The 17465-nt window shown below is 36.8% G+C and overlaps 1 pseudogene; it reads left to right on the top strand.

The window, feature by feature from the left end:
* Positions 1-731: 731 nt before the first annotated feature.
* LOC122326994 lies at positions 732-8231 on the top strand (annotated as a pseudogene).
* The last annotated feature ends 9234 nt before the right edge of the window (positions 8232-17465 follow it).

The following is a 17465-nucleotide window of genomic DNA, read 5'->3' as shown; positions in this document are numbered from 1 at the left end:
TGATGATATTGCAAATTAAAACAGACTCAAATATGCTTTAATTTGAAGTTTGACTTAAAAATGTGAGAAAACACGTTTGTTTAAAAAAAGGAATCCATTTTGTTAGCGTCATGTCTACCAATACTTCAGCAACCTTTGATGTATTAAAATAGACAACTAAAATGCCAGTATTGGTAAATTAGTGATAAGTAAATCTATTTCCACATGTCTGAACAGCGTATTGAAAAATACCAAGCATGAAAATATTATTTTGAACCCACTGAACTTCTCTTCTGTGCAAACTACCCTAAGGTGTTTATTTCATTTTCTGGTGATGACGATACTGTACTTCAAGCGATTTTTGCTGATTTATTAAATTATTTAATTCTGATAGGCTCTTCTGAAAATATTCTGTTTCGACCAATGGCAGTGTGAGCGTATAGTTCCATCGCCCAATCATACACGAGTTCTAGCGCAGCCAATCAGGAAGCAGTGACGTTTCGTTCAATCATAAAACATTTCAGATGACGCGCAGTTCCGTTGCTAAGCATGACGGACATTTTGCAACGCTTTATCCAAACAGAAATATCGTTATTCAAAACGCAAGAGGCGATAGGAGTCACGGCACTACATCTGACGTAAGGCAGAGGAAACCAAGAGGAAATATAGATGTTTAAGAGGACTGTGCTGCAAGTAATGTTTGTATAATAGTTTAAATTGAGTGGCGACAGCCTCGACCCAACGGCTCAAAGATGTCGGACGAAGGCGCGAGGGAGGACGCCTGCCGCGAGTATCAGTCCTCGCTGGAAGATCTGACTTTCAACAGCAAACTGCACATCAACATGCCTACCATTCTAGCTGGGGAAGAAAACATCCAGTCTACTACGATATCACGCAATAATTGGCGCTACAACTGCTAAGGTTTTATGAAATAGATTTATTTTTGTTCCGTTTCAGCCATCAGTCTTTAGCTCGAGGTGGCGAAGTTAGATAAATGATGACATGACATGAGGCCTCAGATGGCGGCAGCACGACTATTAGCTAAACCACTTTGTATAATTGGTTTCGTGTAATGCTATATTGTCGTTAAAGGCATTGAGTTTAACATATGCAGGTACTTTTTAATACTAAATACATCGTTTTTGTAGTTATGAAAGTACATATCGCTCCATTTTTTTAAATTAGGCCAGTTGCAGCAGCGTGTTTATCTGCTCGTTAACACAGCTGCCCATGTGTCGGACTTACTGTTGACGCGGCTACCTGGCTTGAAGTTAATAATCCATGTTTTACCTTTCAATAAGCTTATCGATAAATATACCAGCAATATGGCTTCACGAAATTCTGATAGTTCGTTTAAATATTATTCGATTTGGCTGCAAAATAAACGCACATTATACTACGTTCCCATTGTTCAATGACGATATTTAAATCTTTAAACTGCAACTTCGGCACATGGTTTTATGCATCAAATTTATTCATCATAACCTCTAGTTGGGGAAGATACGAAATTTCCGTATTATGCAATCAGTCTGAGCGTCATCGTCGCGTATTGATTTCCAGGTACTTCGAGCAGTAATCTGTAAATATCGATTGACTAAATTTAAGGTGATACAAACCGTGCTGAAATCAACAATTACTCGGGAATAAGTTTTGCATACTCAAGGCTGTAAAGATATCACCAGCTGGTGCATGGTTTGCCGCCCATGTACATAGATGGCAGGCAAAGAAATTCGTGAAAGCTTTCTATATTTGTTTGTTTGCAACCATTTGACATCTTAATAGTTCGTGAATGCTGGCTGCCCGAAACGAGCACGCCTGGAATTTTGTGCTTACACAAATGTGCGCTTATCCAACTATCTGTGTACTTGAACCAATAGTGGTTTGGGTGTTAGATTGCGAGTAATTATTCATTCTTTACTGCAATGTTAATAAATGGTATACAATCAGACAATAAACTATGGAAATGTCTTGTCTTTATTTCAGCATTATTTTGTGGTAAATGTTTACATTGATTTATTTATAATCAAGGTTTTAATACGCAAGATACTTACATTGATGCATTGTCAGTTCAGTCGACATTCCAAAGCTGAATGTAAACTACTAAGAAACATCAAAACTGCGATAATACGAAAAACTGTGCCTCTGTACTAAAGTACAAGTGGTTGCTAAATTTGTCAATTCTTTTTTTTATGGACTTGCTAACTCAAAGACCAAGAAGTTTTTTTTTTTTTTCCCAAACATGAAGATCAAATCTAAACTTGAGTTTAAATGATCCCGAGCGAATTCCTGGTCAAGATACAAACTACATGAAAAAAGCTTTAATTTTTTTCCACTTCAGCAGACTTGGGGCTTACTAAGCAAAAATGATGCCATAATAACCAACTGAATCAATGACAACCTAACAAAACTTTTCTACTTGATGGACTGAACTTTGTGAAGAGTGAACATTGAAGAATTTTAAACTCCCTTCCCCTTTTGTTTTGTGTTTAACTGGGACATGGCTATTTTTTTCTTTCTTCAGCATCTGAGAAACCTTTCCTGATTTTGATGGATCTGGTTTTTGAGGAACTTTTTTTTTTTTAATCTGCAAACAATGGACTTCCTTAAGTGCTTGATTTTGTTTTCTGCCAGTATTTTTAACTAACTAGCTATTTAATAACTTCTACTTTAATTTTATGTAGTTGTATTTCTCCCATGTTGTTCTTTAAACTGTCAGTTTTCTATCACTTTAGGCACCTGCTGTTGAGAAGCTCCTAGTTTGTACTTCAAAGTGGATTCCATAGTGAAGAATGCTGGAGGGGAATACTCATGTTTGCTAAGAACCTAGTCAATTTCTATTTGTAGCTTGAGAAGGCAGCATAATTCTCTTAAATCATGTCCATGGTGTTTCTGATTGAACGCCATGTGCTCTTTGTTCTCATTTTAAATACTGTATTGTGCTAATTCATTGCTTTTTATTTTGATAGTTTTTCACACTCTTTAATAATAACTCACATTTTGCTCACTTTTGAATGGTAACTTATGAAGCTCACAGTGTTCTTGAGAATAAAAACAAAGGAGCCAGATATCCTTTCCCTTTCTTTGATTCACTTATGTGGATGGAGGCCACTAGAAAAGTCTCTCAAAATTGCGCCCACATGATGAAATTTTCCCTAAGAAACCATATGTACCTAGATGTATGGAACTCAATAGATCCTGCCTGGCCTATTAAACCATTGCTACTAAATGTGAAATGCTAGCACATGTCAACCCAAATTTTAAAACTGGTAAGCATTTGAGTTCTAATTCAATTTGTTTTACCCAGAGGTAGGGGAAGAAATGTACTGCTGTTTCTTTTTCTCAAATGTATGTTTATCTCCTTTGTAGACTGTACAAGAAACTCTCTCCAAACCTCTCCACTACAACCTCCAGCCTCCAAGCTTGACACAAGAGCAATTGATAAGGCAACAGTTGCTTGCAAAGCACAAAACAGTTAAGTTAGAACTTCCAACAAAAGAAGATAGAACTAGAACTCTGGAACAAACGTAAAGCTCAGTTGGTGAGCTTATAAAATAAATGAGACAAACTAGAAAGCGCTGCATGTTAACATTTTGTGGCATAAACTCAGCTTCTGTGATATCAGGCACAAGTGTATGCATATAGGCACAATATGTAGCATTGTATAAGAGTCAGAGTTATTCAATGGTTTGACCGACATTATCTCATACTACATAAATTCTAAACAATAGTTTTTTTGTTTTGTTTTTCTAATTGAAGGTCACTAGTCCGTTGTTTCATCAAAACTACTCAAGCCGGGTGCTCCTGACGCCCAATGTCCCACATAAGCCATCACACGGTTCCTGCCTCTTACAGACAAAACCTTGGCTTCCAGCACCATCAGAAAAAAATAGCAACCAGGATCCCAGATTAAACAGACTTCAGTGCAACTGTAAATGCAAAGGAACAAGTGCATGTAAGTGAATGGAAAGCCACAGTGGTCACACCAAACTCTCTCCACTACTTCAGAAAAAAAGAGGACAAGTCTTAGTTGGGAAAGACAAAGTAAGTTGGAAAAGTTAAGGATTCCTGAAAAGGATAACTCCTGGCAGTTGAGGAAATATAATCAAGTCAGTAATACCATCTGAAAAATGCGTTGTCAGACCCAGAGCGATTGGAGTCTGAGCATCTAAAAACTGCTGAAGTGAATAAGAAGGGACCTAAGGCTGCATAAGGAGATGCATAACAGGACCGATTTAAAAGATGATGATGCCAGAGAGAAGAAAAGAAGTCTAGAAAAGAAAGATAGACAGCATCAAAACGTATCATCAGAAGTCCAGTATGCTAGGGGTGTTTATAAATGGTCTGTAAATGAAGCATGGAAAGACTCCGAGACATTCTGAAACAAGAAATTAAAGTCATGCTAAATGTCAGAAAAAGGGTCTCGTCAAGATTGGCTTGTCACCACCACTGCATTCTCCTCAAAAGAAAGAGAGACGGCCATCTCCGAAGAGAAAACCAGGAGGGCCACTCACCTCTCAAATCTGGAAAAGGCTAGGATAAGTAAACATTCACATAATGATGATGCTTTTCCCACAGTCAAGTCTTAGAGATGAAACGGCTGAAGAAAAAATGCCCCAGAACCAAGCACGCTTCCATCAAAAAGGCTATACTTGACGAATAGAGCTGTTGGATCAGAAAGATACCAGCTGAGAATTCTTCCATGAGCATAAAGACACAAAAGATAGCAAGAGATGAGGAGGTGGTAAGAGAATAAACAGGTAAGGGCTTAATTTTTTTTTTTTTATGTCACACTAAAACATAATTATCTTTCTGTTATTAAACATGTTATCACATTCAGATCTAATAAACCCGTCTTCAGTCCTAAACAGTCAGATTCAGGATCTATCCCATGGACCTACCAGGGCAACCAGAGACACAAGACTTGGAACACTAATCAAAGACCGCCCACACCTCGCACAATCTAAACAACATCGCATGTTGATAGCACATACAAAATACCAGGAAGCACTTAATACTGTAAGTAAACGGGACTTTTTAAGAAAGGTGCCAACATATTTTGTAATTGGTAATATACTTTTCCTTCTAAAACATATAACAATTTCCACAGCAATAATTTATACATTTCTAAACTGACATTTTCATTTGTTAAAAATACAAGCTGATGGAGTTATCCAATGATGAATTCCTGGAATGTAAATCCATCAAATAAACTAAGTTTTTCAGTATCAAGAGGAAAGAGGAGGCCTGACTTGGATGAGTCGGGATGAGGGAGCATGATTAAAACAAAGAAACATAGCTTGCTTCTGATGCACAGCTTTATCTTGAATGATAACAAAGCTGAGAAGAATACAGCTTCAGCGCCCAGGCATTTGTCTGTTTTAAATATTTATGCAGTAGCACATTTTTAATATTACTAAAGTTTTAGATTTGTATTTATTCATTCGATTTATCATGGCTGTAATATTTCAAACACACCTTAGGTTGTTGGTCGGTTTTATAGATGCTTATCTTAAACTTGGAATTGTTGATTTCTGGGAAGAAAAGAGGGCCAGTTTCCTGATGAAATTTTATCAGCCTCACATGAAAATGTCTAAATAATACAGTGAAGCTCAGGAGTGCATAAAATGACTGGTGATCCCATAAAGCCTGGACTGGAAGATCCTAGAAGAACCAACACAGGCCTCCATCATGTACAGGTTCCATATTCAGAAATTACCAAGTCCACAAATCTATGGACCTGTGGAAAATCTGCAGCACCACCATTTGAACGGGTCATCATCTCCAGTTGAAATGGATCAACAACCAGGGACATTAGTTCACGCTTGAAAGTCCCAACAGTGTGCACCTGGCAGGGGTCCAGATGATGGTCCCATAAGTGTAGAAGGTCTTCCAATGCAAGATCATTCTCTGAACTGGGGAAGAAGGGATTTGAAACTACATGAAGAATTCCTGGAGTACACCAACGCACCAACAGAAGGACTTATGGCACAGGCAAACCCACCACGTGCATGAAGGATCAAATATTTCTCAACGATTTGATAGATATAAGAGTGCCCAAGCCTTTGATGGTCCACCAAGCCACATGAGGGAGTGGTGAGGTTAGATGGTCCTCCAAGACTGTGTATGCTCGGCATGAAGGTAAATGCAGGTGGGTTTGAAGGGTCTGGTGGACCCAGAAGGTTTTCTGGATACCGGGCTGATGCCCTCACCGATTTGAGAGATTTCAGCGCATGAAAGACTCCAAAGATTTAATAAACCCACCAGTATCACACAGGCCATTGAGGCACATAGAGCCTCAGCGCCATGATTTGAATTCTCAAGCCTGATTCATTATGACCACTGATGCACCAAAACAGATTTGTTAATCCAGCAAGGTTTGATAATTTCTGGCATGCAACACTAACCATCAGGAGCACGAACCACACTCGGTTAGACTAATAAATTATGATGAACAGAGGTGCAGTTAGATTTGATAGTCCATCAGGTGGAATGCACTTTGAGAACCCCTGTGCAGCCTGAACTTTGCGATTTGATGCACCACTGGGTCATGCCAAGATATGACCTACAAGGTCCCCAAGATACTGCAGTCCAAATATTGCAAATCAGCTGAGACTACAGGGAGCCAACAATGTGTTGATCAACTCATGTCAAGCTCCTGTGATAAACCCCGTTCCACCACTCCAATTTTAACATGCCACCCATAAACACGTATGGTGGCCCAGCCCAACAGTTTACTATGCAGTCTAATGCTCTCTGCCGCCTAATCCCAGTGTGTCAGGTCCTACATCATCAGATTTTCAAGGTTCATTTAGACTAAGCCGACCTCTCTGGTCCAGGTGTTGGGAATGTTCTCAGCCCCAAGTATTCCTACTCAAGGAGTCCTACACTTTGGAAGTTTTGTTAAACATGGAAATTTACACCCACTCCTGCAGCCTAGGATCATAGGAGCTCAACCCTTCATGCCACTAAACCAAATATTATCTTTCCCAGCCTGGTAAGAATGTTTATTTTATTTGTTCAGCTACACCCCTGGAAAGAGAATTATGCACTCTTGTTTGTTTTGGACTGTGACGTCTCTACTTTAGATCTATATTATAATAAGTAATTATTGATTCAGGTTCCTAAATTTCAGCAGCCTGGAGGCCGAGCCACTGAGGCAAATAGATGAAACGCATCTGTTGTCTAAACCATATCCACTGGAATAATAAAACTCACACAAACAGACTCAATCAATGGTAAGCATACTTTATTTCTTTAAATGGGAGTAAACTTAAGTAATTTCTTTAATTAACTGTTATTATCTCCTTTCTATTATTGGGCAATTGAATCACATTGAAGGTAGTCTTATATTTCAAATTAGCTTAAAGATTTATATATCTGTTGTAGACTCTACTTCAGCAAGTCAGACTTTATCTGTGTGCCTCTGAAGAGGAAGAGGAGGAGGAACAGAGGAAGATGAAAGTGTCCTAGATCTGACTGGCTTCTGCTTTTTGGATTTAAAATGAACTGTATGTACATATAGTATTCATACACGCCTGGAAAGCGCTGAAATATCAGTGAATCTGATAAATACTTACTATGGTGCTTCACTGAGAATGACTTAATATTTTGTGAAATTTCTGTGTTTTTAGGGAGACATGACAGCATCATCACCAAACTGTATACAGGAACTGTTATCTCTGTGGTATGCTTTACTGCATCCTGCACGGATGTGTATGCAGATCATTTGACTGGCACTACAGGCAGAATCGCCCAGAGAAGGACATCAGTAAGAAAGTTACACACCGGTGGTACTACACCTGACGCAAGCTGACACCATCCTACTCATTTCTTTATTTGATTTTGTAGATATTGTCAGACAGCTGTGCCACTGAGAACAAATGACTCTCTGATGGAAAAAAAGGAGCCATGAAGGCTTTTTCTTTTTAAGGATTGGATTGAATTTGAGGAAATTGGCAGATCTTGAGGAGAGGGCAAAGAGTCAGTTCTGAAAAGGTCTATGAAGAGGCTGTGCAGAAACTCAGGAAGCAGCCAAAGAGAGAGAGCAGTCTCCAGAGCGTAGCAATGAAAAGATGTCACTACGAGGCTACCATGTACACAGACTGTGTGGATCATTCTCAGAATACTAGAGAAATGCAGTAAAATTAAAGATTTATTTTTCTTTCTATAGCTGTGTGAGATATGTCAGGAGCAGTTTGAGATGTACTGGGAGGAGGGAAGAGGAAGAGTGGCACCCAAGAATGCCACTGTGAGCTGATGAAAATGCAAGAATCTACCAATTGCAAAGAGCAGACTGGAAACAAGTTGTGTCTCTTGGTGTTTGATAAAACTCTTAAATTGTTTTCCTTCTCTTAGGACATATCATCCTCATGCTACGAAGACTACAAAATGTGGGTGTTGATTTGGAATTCTTATCATGCTGTGTTTAGTAATCTACTTCTATGTGAAGAAAAATCTTCCATCTTAATTTTCCTTTAGCTGAATTTAAACGCTTTCCCTTTTTCCATAGACATCCTCTTTTGTGGACTGTACACCTTCACCCAATAAAATGCTGTGAAAACCCTTTAACAGCTTATAAAACAAGAGTAAAGTGATGAGGCCATGTTCCAGTGCAGGCACAAAGAAGAGCCTCTGAGGATGATACATGTGAAGCACCAACTAAAAGAGGAGGTCTAGGTTAAGAAGCAAGAAACACAACCAGTGCAATTATTTTCAACTATACACTCCTTAGCCACTCTCTTTTTGTGGTTAGCTTGAAGGGTCTTTTGTGTTTTTGTAGTATGATATTTTATATATTGGTAGAGCTCTGGGGCTGACCTCAGCTAGTCACTTTAAATACATTTTTATTTATTTGCTCACACTTGTGGTTTTACATGTGAATGCCCAATGAAAATGCAATATAAATATGTAATGCTTGGGGTGGGGAATGTATATGTATAATCGAATTTATAACAAAGATATTTTTGGTATTCTTTGTGTAGTATTGATAAAAAAAGAATTTGGAATTAGTTTTGGGTTCATGAGATATTTTGTTTTTTTGACTTGGAAATGGTGGTTGATACTAATTTATGAATGACTTTGTTTTGCCTCCAAAAACAAGGAGTTTCCCTTTCAGTCACTCTGATAATTCCAAATCCAGGATTGGGGCTGGATTAAATTAAATATAATTTACTATGAGAATTTCCCTGACCTCACATAAAATAGTTATCTAAGCATACTGTATTTGATCTAGAGTAATGTGTTTAGTTGAAAATGGAAAAAAAACATCAGGTGGGTTTTTTTCTTTTGCAGAAATTGTATATAAATTTTTGTCATTTATTCAGAATATCTTAACAAAGAATTTGAGGTAGCAGTGCTCTGTGTAGTGGACGCACAGTGTTTTGACTGGTTTAGTTGCCGCCTTATGCATAATCCCAAATAAAGTTTCAGCAAGCAATGAAACGGGTCTCTGCTCATTTTTTTGGTTTTGATTTATTATGTTCATGTCTGTTTAAATGTCTTACAGCATGAGAATTTAGTTAAAACTACATTTTGTTTGATGATTTATAAAGCAAATACGATATAAAATTGTCTAGAATTAAGCATAATATGATTCAAATCAAATATCTTAATTTCTTTATAGAAGAAAATGAACTTTATTACAACATGATAAACAGCCAGTCAGGACATGACTTCAGGGCATGGCTGCAGCCAACGTTTTCTGTGGGGTGCTCCCGCGCTGTTTTCATTGCCGCTGGTATTTTGGCCCATACTTCCATGCAGACCTCAACTCTCCAAAGATTTTCACGGTTGCATCTGAGACTGGTCAGCCACCCAGGACCTTGAAATGCTTCTACGGCCACCCTTCGCAGTTCGGACCGTGGCCAGGGAACATTATCATGCTGGAAAGAACCAACCTGCTTCATCTTCAGTGCCTCAAGATGGATGGAAGGTTTTCAGTCAAAATCTCATACACGGCCCTATCTAGTCTTTCATTTACACGGATCAATCCTGTCCCTTTGCAGCCCTGCAAAGCATGTTTCACCCCCATGCCTACTGCATGGTGTCTTTGGATGCAACTCAGCATTCTTTCTCCAAACACGGCAAGTTGAGTTTCTACAAAAAGGTCTCTCATTTTTGCCTCATCCGATCATATGACATGCTCCCAATCCTCTCTGGATCATCCACATGCCTCTCTAGCAAACTTCAGACGGGCCTGACATGTACTGGCAGGGGGACAATGCCTGGCACTGCAGGGTTTGGAGTCCCTGGAAGTGAGTGTTACTAATGGTATCCTGTTACTTGGGTCAAGCTCTCTGCAGGTCACTCACTAGGGTCCCCTGGTGCAGGTCTGCAGTTTTGTTTCTGATGCCTTATTCCTGGGCCACTGTGGAGTTTGGAGTGTGAATGTTTGAGGTTGTGGACAGCTGTCTTTATACTGAGTTTTTTTTCTTTTCTTACATTTTGTCTCCTATAATTGAGGTATATACTATGATGTAAATTACAGGCCTCTATTTTTTTTTAATTGGGAGAATTTGTATAATTGATGGCTGACTAAATACTTTTAGCTCACTGTGCTGTGGCAGGTGTGTTAGATTAAAACAGATTGATTACAGTACAATTTAAGGAATATCAGTTTCATGCATACAAACATTCTTTAAAAATATTTAAACCTCTTCAAAACATGTTCACTGGAAAATAATAAATTAACCTACAGTGACTTGTTTTAGACCACTCATTCTATTTATCACTCAACAACAAAAAGCAGCATAAATGCCATTAAAGAATATTTCCAATTTTTTGTTTTAATCTTTTATTATTATTCCTTTAAATGTAGAGGGTTTTATTTCTGTAATATTATACATTTGACATAGAGGTAACATTTACTTTTCACCCATGGACTCTCAATCAAGTTTGATTTTTGCCTTTATAGTTAAACACTGAGGGGCCCCACAGATCAAAAGAAACTCTGAAATACATTTACGCTGTCTACATAAAACATAATATTGAAATATATATATATATATATATAGTAGAGTATATATATATATATATATATATATATATGTTACACACACAATTAATACAAAAAGGCGGGAATTTAAAGATAAAACCTAGACATTAATTCTCCTGTTTTGTGAGATTCATCTGTAGCTTTCTATAGAATCCTCAAAGCACTGCTACAAGTGGAAGATGCATGTCAAAGAAATACAAACAAAAGAAATGTGTTCAATTGAAATACTGTCATGCCTATAAAAGGAACGGGTATCAATAAAACTGAAGAACCAGCTCACAAAGCAGTTAAGTAAAATGATTTGTCTGTTATCAAATTCAGTGTGTGTTATCTGAAGGACTTTACAAACAAGTCAATGCTAAGTCAAACATGTAGGTACAGTATTGCAATCATTTGAAAGACCTGAGTACATACCCAAAAGATATCTTATTGTCTTCTAGCTTGAGTGATTCAGGAGGGTTTTCAAAAGAGGCAACCTGTATGTCTATTTTCTGAGGTTTCCAATGGGCTTCACTTTCTATCTGCATTCTTAAAAAGACTCACTGTAATACATTTTTTCAATAATTATGATAATACATTATGTAATTAAACTGTAATTAAACATTATGTAATAAACTCATACTCTGCTAAATTAAATTCATAATTTAAGTACAAACATGTCGTGAAACTATTTTTAAACCTTACCATTTTTGGAATTTCTGTTTAACGCCCATGTTTCTTTCTCTTGTTCTGTAAACTGGAATAAAAACTTTTTCTTTTTTTTTTTGCAAATGAAAGCATCTTAAAGATAATACAAACTTAAATAAGTAATATATACACATACTATGTCTGTAACCTACTGGCTCCAAATTAATGTCTAACTTTGCATCTGTTCTGATTTATGGCTTTCTTCCTTCAGTGTAAACATAAAATATAAATAGAAAACAAATGGCAATAAAAAGGCAAATAGTTTATCAAATCTGGCATAAATTCAAAGTACTTCTGTATCACCAGTAGACTGTTCTTTATTTGTTCCAGCTCATTTTCATTTTCTGCATGTGAAATAAATTGAGAAGATAAATCACCAAATAACACTGTCTACTTACACATGGAAAAGTTAAATTAATAATACTACTTGTGCTGTTTGAATAACAAATTATGAAATACAGGTTTCAACTTTATCTACTGCATTTTCGAACAGAATTGGCAAATCTACTCTTCCAGGATAACCATGTCTTTCCTGATAGCATCTAGATGAGCCATGATTTGCTGCAGAGTCATTTCCTAGGCCAGATGAAAGAAACCAGAACCGATCATTCAGTAGAGTTCATTATTAGTCATTTCACTGATGGCGGTTTTGTTGGTTGTATACCTGATGGCCCAGACCATGTCTCTGTAGACAATATCCATATTGGTTAAAGTAAGAGTCACCAATTATGGACACCTCTGCCTGTCTCTTCAAAGCCTGAATTATATGTGCAGAAAAAAATAAAAAATTACAAAAACATTAGTGCAGTACATTTTATGACTTAAATCTCAAATTGCTTCCATTTGTGTCTCTAATAACAGTTGTAAGATTGTCCATTGGTTTTCTACCTAATAAATATTAAACTGGCTTGCTGTGCCATTAAAAAAACTATACATAAAAGTATTTAGCAGCCTTACATACTGCTGGATTCCAGCCTTCTTACGAGAGCATGTGAGTCAAACGTGAGCTCTCTGCTCCAGAGGCGTTGTTCCACTTTTCTACATCGCATGTCTTAACGGCACCCGTTTTATGGAAACCTAAAAGGAAAAACATTTATGTAAACTCCGCGAAATGTGCAACAATGCAATGTATCGTCGAACAATCCTACCTCTCTGGTGACACACTGGTTGAATGTATTGAGTTTATGCAGCCTTAATAAAGGAGGGAGGAGAACTGCATTGCTCTGAACAAATATCTCAGTATGACATTACACAGGAGCCATGTAGGTAAAACTATATAAATATAAGGATTATCTATGGAGAATCCAACTGCTTTGTGCATGCAGCTTCTGTACTTTTGTAAACTGCTCTAACAACAGCCAAAGACGAACCTTCCTCCCGCCTTTCTTTCCAGGTCAGCACGATTCACCTTTCAGGGTCAACCTGGGATTAGCACCGTCTTAAAACTCCTTCAGATCTGCTTCTGTTTACTATACGTGGGTTCCTGTCGGTAAGCACTATAAATGACGAAGGTGGAGTTTTTCTTTTGATAAAATAGAATAAACAATCTAGAAAGCAAAGAAGGGAAAAGTGAGGCGTGGCAGCCCGGATGTTGTCTCAATTTTGGTTGTGGTACGTGGTCGGAAGAGTATTTTTCTACTTTAACTAGTGATCATGTATTTTAAATAAACACAATTTTTGTTAATTAATGGGATAATGCAATGACCATCTTTCCAGAGCGCTACCACAGCGTTACGCAAAAGGACGGTATATGTTACTTATTTCACGCGCTTTTGTATAATTGACTAATCACAGTCGTTTACAATCCCGTATAAAGCGTTCCAATTCATCAATTTATAAGGATTTCATGCGGATTTCTTTACGTATAATAGCAACCAACTTTTTTTATTTAAAAACAACAACAGTGTACAAAATATTGGGCATATACAAAACAACGTCCTGATGTGTACATTTGACTTAAAGAGCTTCAACTATTTGAGCCGCAAAACGCCCCCTGCAGGATATATTTATGTCAGCATTATTGAGCCACCCAAAAGTTGTGTTTCGGCTTAGAAATAAAGTTTTCTTTTCATCATGGGACTGTCATATTGCGCCCATGACTAATGATCAGAGCTTGTTTTTTTGCTCTTAAGCTGGAGTTTACTTTCAAATGTCTTGATAAATGCATAGTGTCAATTTATCTCATAATATACATTTTCTCTCATGATCATATTTGAAACGGAAACCCATTGTTATGTTAGAAGAGGATCTAAATACTGATAGTCATTCATTTTATCTTCCCTTTTAGGAAGAGGGAATAATTGTCGCATCCTCTAATCCTAAGCAATTTAATATTTACAATGTCATTCCATTGATTTTGAAGCATATAGGAATTCATTTGCCCCACCAGTCCAGTACCACAGTGGTATTACAGTGAGGTAAAGCCATATACGAATACAATTATATCGTTTTACAAATTACATACACGGGTTTTGAAATTTGTGGTTTATTATTATTATTTTTATAATTCAGGCTACATCTTGGAGTGGACACTGGATTATCCTCCTTGTTTGCTTGGTTTGAATATGACTTTCCTACATGGGCCCGCTTTTTTGATAAGGAGATGCTGCTGTTCACCTGAATTATGTCCAGCCACAATCCTGTTCCAAAGACTGTCAGTCATTGTGTAGCTGATTTGGCCTTTTATGCAGCAAAGAGTATGTAGCTTCTTTGTGTGCCATCATTTGAATGAATATAGTTTTTGTGCCAATGTCTTTTAGGTTTGGAAAGATACTTTTAAAGAAATAGTTCACCTATAAATGTAAATTTACAGTTAATCACCTCAAATTGTTCAAATCTGTATGAAATGTCTTTAATTGCTGAACATAATAAAAATTCATATTTTAAAAGTTTTAATTCTAGTCTGTTTTTGGTCAACACTGACTTCACAGTATTTCTTCCACTGCAGAATGACAGTGACCAAACAGCCTGGGTTACAAACGAAGCCAAAATAGCCTCCCTTTGTGTTTGACTTATGGGTCTATAAATGATGACAGAATTTACTTTGGGTGAGCCATTCCTTCCAAGGAAAGACTATGATAAAGGCTTGCTTTTAACCATTTTATATTATTATTATTTAGATGTTGCAAATGTTTATAGAAGTCAAAGGAAAGGACCTTCTGGGAAAGCCATCTTTTATCTTGTATTAGTGCTGTCTGTGGAACTTGGCCTCTAATTGTTGATCGATCCCTGAGATCATGCATGCTTTGATGGCCCATAGACATCTGCTCTTTACCCAAATTAATTTGCTTCACTGAATTCCTGCAGATATTCACTTTCAGCATAATGGATTCTTGTTTGGAGTTCTTCTGTTATCAATAGCTAGACATTTCCAGGTATTAGCTGTAATTTCTATTATTTAGTGAGTTTCAAGACATATCTACTAAGCTTGAGATTTGGAAAGTTTATTTAATTTGCACTGGCCTATTACTCAGTGTTAATAGAATAGACACTTTGAGGGGCCTTGCTGCTTGGTACTTCAAACCTGAAGCACATATCTGTACATTGCACCTGCATACGTGTATCTACTTGGTTGAGATGTTTTGTTTCACCTAGAGCAGCCCAGGTAATGTATCAGCACACACACACACACACACACACATTTGAAGTTAAAAACTTAAAACTAAAACCAGTTCTTGTTTATGACAACTTGATTCACTTCTTTGATCCACTTGTTGACTACTGTATACATATTACATATATATGTGTGTGACAGGTAGAGATATATATATATATATATACATATATATATATATATATATATATATATATATATATATATATATATATATATATATATACATATATATATTACATATATATATATATACATATATATATATATATATATATACATATATATATATATATATATGTATATATATACATATATACATAGAGATACATATATACATATATATATATATATATATATATATATATATATACATATATATATATATATGTGTATGTGTGTATATATATTATTATTATATACATATATATATATATATATATATATATATATATATATATATATATATATGTATATATATATATATGTATATATATATATATATATATATATATGTATGTATGTATATATATGTATGTATGGAAGATGTTATATAAGTTTTGTTTTTCTGATGGCTTCTTTGCAGTGGAGAAGTTTCAGTGTTGTGCGGCTTGTAAATACTAGGAACTGGTTGTCTGGTCTACATTTTCGCTGGGTCATTTGGCTCCTTTATAGCACTGGTAAACAATCTTTGTACAATTTGATTTGCATTTGTTTGCATTTTCATAGGGGTCTATTGATCATTTATTTTTTATTTATTCATCAAGGGTCATTTCATAAGTCCTGTCTCTGACTCTTCCTTCAAGCGTGGTCTGTGTCATGCGACTGGGCACCAAAACATCTGGGCACTTTACAATATAGCAGATAAAGCTTTTCCATCCTGCATGTTCACAACCAACAGGAGAGGAGCAGGAGCGGCAGGCGGCTGGAGGAGGATACACAAACAAACCTCCCAAGGCCTCACGACTGCGGTCTGGTTCAGGAGCTCTGCACTCTGTGCTTCCCTTCCTGTCTCCTAGCAAACCTCGTGTTTTTACGCTACTCTCCCACATTGGTGAGTTCTTTGACTGCTAACTAAAATTCAGATAGATGGCCTTGATTTCCATCTATTTAGCCAATATAAGTAATGATACAAAAGAGAAAGTTGATTTCCTAAATTTGTCAACGTGACATACTATTTTAGACATTTTGGTCTCTAGCCTGCACTTTTCAGGATATGGCATCGTAATTTCCAATGGAGTGCAAGAGAGGATTCTTGGCAATTGCCTTGTCATCTGTGCCCTTGGGTCCTTAAAAAGTGTATGTTTGCTGGCATGTGCATGAGAAAAGCCATCCTGATGGCCACTTTGAGGTGTTAATCTGATGGAACAGCCATGTGAACTGTGCTCTGCAGCCGCCTACTAAAAACGCACTTGTTTTTCAGCTTGCTCGCTGTGAGAGGAGAGGATGCTGTGGATTTTTCACCCTGGTATAATCAAAATAATATTCCCATTTCAGCCTTCTTCACAACCTGGAAGGTTAGTCCTATTTATAACATCTCACAACAAGAATTTGCATCGTCACTGACTGGCAATCTTTACATTTCTCAATTCTTAATTTCCAGTGAGCTGCCCATCGTAAAATATTTCTCATGTTGTTTTTACAATCTTAAAATACTTCACTGGGTAAAAACGCTGTTCAGGTAAGCACTTTAAAACGGGACTATTGACCATTATTACGTATGTTTGAGCATCAAGTATTGCAAAATGATTTTTCCTCTTATTATTTTTAGGAAGGACGGGTGCTTTGTTAAACCCATACTGAGGCGCCAGATCTATTGGGCCGAATTCTCTGAACTGATCTGTGAGTTTGTTTACCACTGACAGTCTGGGCAAGAAGACCTTTCCTCTTCTCCTCATGCTCATCTCCTGCTATCAAGTACAAGGAGTGACATACTTTCATCAGACTGTACATTTCATTTCTGACATGTTCAGACAACACCAAAAGATTAAAATGTGTGAATTGTGATTCAGATGCCAAATGGCTATTGAACAAAAATATTGACCAAAAATGGAATGATTTGTAGTCATATCTTGATTTGTTTGTGGATATGGTTTGTGTCATTGATTATTTTAAATAATTATATAAATGTAGTGTATGGATACAAATGTTTATTTTATGTGTTTATAAATGTATTTGCTTAGAATAATTGCC

The sequence above is a fragment of the Puntigrus tetrazona genome, chromosome 21 (genome assembly GCF_018831695.1).
Source record: "Puntigrus tetrazona isolate hp1 chromosome 21, ASM1883169v1, whole genome shotgun sequence".
Lineage (NCBI taxonomy): Eukaryota > Metazoa > Chordata > Actinopteri > Cypriniformes > Cyprinidae > Puntigrus > Puntigrus tetrazona.
The sequence above is the reverse complement of the archived record's forward strand: the minus strand, read 5'-3'. Positions and strand labels throughout refer to the sequence as shown.